The following is a 2,267-nucleotide window of genomic DNA, read 5'->3' as shown; positions in this document are numbered from 1 at the left end:
CTCACACTTTTCGACTCGGATAGAGCTCGAGGCGCCGTTTTAGCGGACGCCGTGCAAGGGGCGTGTCGCACGTGTGCTGCGCTGCACGCTCAGCGCCGTTTGCACGGCGCGCAGCGCCCTTGGGGCGGTGAGAAGGCGCCGGACGGTGTTCACGGCTCGAGGTGTGAAGAGGCGCCGTTCACACTTTGTGCTATGAATAGGGCTCGGCTCGCCGACTCGTGAGACGGCCTTCACCGTGCGTGTGCAGCGTGTGCTCCTCTGCACGCCGTGCTCTCTTTGCGGCGCGCAGCGCCGCTAGAGCGGTTTGGCGGCGAAAAAATGACTTAGCGGTTTCGAGGTGTGAAATGACGGTTCTCACACTTTTCGACCCGGATAGGGCTCGAGGCGCCGTTTTATCAGACGCCGTGCGAGGGGCGTGTCGCGCGTGTGCTGCGCTACACGCTCGGCGCTGTTAGTACGGCGCGGAGCGCCCTTGGGGCGGTGAGAAGGCGCCGGACGGCGTTCACGGTGTCGAGGTGTGAAGAGACGCCGTTCACACTTTCTGCTATGAACAGGGCTCGGCTCGCCGGCTCACGAGACGGCCCTCGCGGTGCGCATCGTCTGCTCCTGTTCACGCGCCGCGCTCTCAATGCGGCGCGCAGCGCCGCTAGAGCGGCGTGGCGGCGGAAAAATGACTTAGCGGCTTCGAGGTGTGAAGAGACGGTTCTTATACTTTGTTGTTAAATTCTCACACTTTTCACACTACGAATGCCCCAGAAGCCATAAATAAATAAATACAACGGACACGCCAAACGAGGGGTGGGAGAAGGACAGGGTCCCCACCTGCACGAGCAGGATCTTGTAAGGACGATCAGGGACACAGGGGAACGGGAGTGGAGCCACGGGCAGTGCGAAAACGCGCGTGTTTTCTTCCCAGACCGGGCGGACGGGCAGACTCTCAGCTTCGCTCGCGGCAGCGCTTCTGCCTGCTCTTGCCCCTCTCGCCGCGATGCCACGATGCAGCGAGCCCACTAGATGCACCCTCCCGGCGCGGCACGGCGCCGGGCCGCTCGTCGGCGCGGTCTGATTGCCGCCGCGGCTCTCGTCGCGCCGCTTCGTCTCCGCCGCCGTCTCGGCGGCCGCGCGGGCTGAGCTGGGAAGGTTCCGCTCTGGAACTTATTTACGTGGGCACCGCACCGCCTCGCCTCGCGCCTCGCGCGGCCAACTCTCCACCCGCGGCGGCTGGCCGGCGCCACACGTACCTCCGCATCTCGCTCACCGAGCGCTGCTCGCTGCGCTGCACGTACTGCATGCCCGCGGACGGCGTGTCGCTCACGGACGCGCGGCGGCTCCTCTCGGCGGAGGAGCTGCTCCGCCTCGCCGCCCTCTTCGTCCGCGCCGGAGTCGACAAGATCCGCCTACAGTGTGGGGATGTTGCTCCTAGGTGTGGGGAGGTCTGAGGACTTGTGGGGGAGGTGTGGGGAGTTGTGGGGAGGTGTGGGGAGGTGTGGGGAGGTGTGGGGAGGTGTGGGGAGGTGTGGGGAGGTGTGGGGAGGTGTGGGGAGGTGTGGGGAGAAGTGCCGCGCGCGCTGCACCGAGCGCGCGCTGCAGCTCGGAGGGCGACCCGCCGTCGCACGAGAGGAGCATGCGCGCGACGGCGAGGAGGGAGGGCGCCGCCAGCTGCGCGGGCCGCTTGCCTGTGCATCACTCACTTGAGAATTGAGTCTCAACTCAGAGAGGGCGCCGCCAGCCCGGCGGGCACGCTTGCCGATGAGTGCGCGCAAGCAGAGGGACGCGTGGTAGCAGAGGGACCGCTCCGTGCAGCGGATCAGGCCCGCCACGGCGCGAAGGTGCCCCTCCTGCGCCGCGCGCGCGTCCTGCGCGCTGCGCGGCGACCCTCGCGGCGAGGCAGAGGGCGGCGTGGCGGCGGCGGCGGCTGGGGTGGAGGCTGCGGGGGCGGCCTCGGCGACGGGGACGTCTGGCCAGACGTGAGGCAAGCAGAGGAGCGCCGCGGAGAGCACCTCACGCTCCGCCGCCGAAGAAGGCTCGCCGACAGCGGCGGAGAAAGCGGCTCCCCCGGGGGAGAGTGCCGACGCGGCGGTGGGGGCGGCGGCGGCGGCGGCGGCGGCGGCGGCGGCGGCGAGGGGCGGGAGGACGAGGGGCCAGAGGGCTTCGCGGTGCGCTTCGACGAGGGGCGGGCAGGACTCGGACACCTTCATGAACGATCTAGGTGGTTACTAATGAGCTATTCATTAGCCGTCGAGGGGCGAGCAGGGCTCGCAACACCT

The sequence above is a fragment of the Emiliania huxleyi genome, assembly GCF_000372725.1.
Source record: "Emiliania huxleyi CCMP1516 chromosome Unknown EMIHUscaffold_178, whole genome shotgun sequence".
In the NCBI taxonomy this organism is placed as follows: Eukaryota; Haptophyta; order Isochrysidales; family Noelaerhabdaceae; genus Emiliania; species Emiliania huxleyi.
This window is presented reverse-complemented; position numbering follows the sequence as displayed.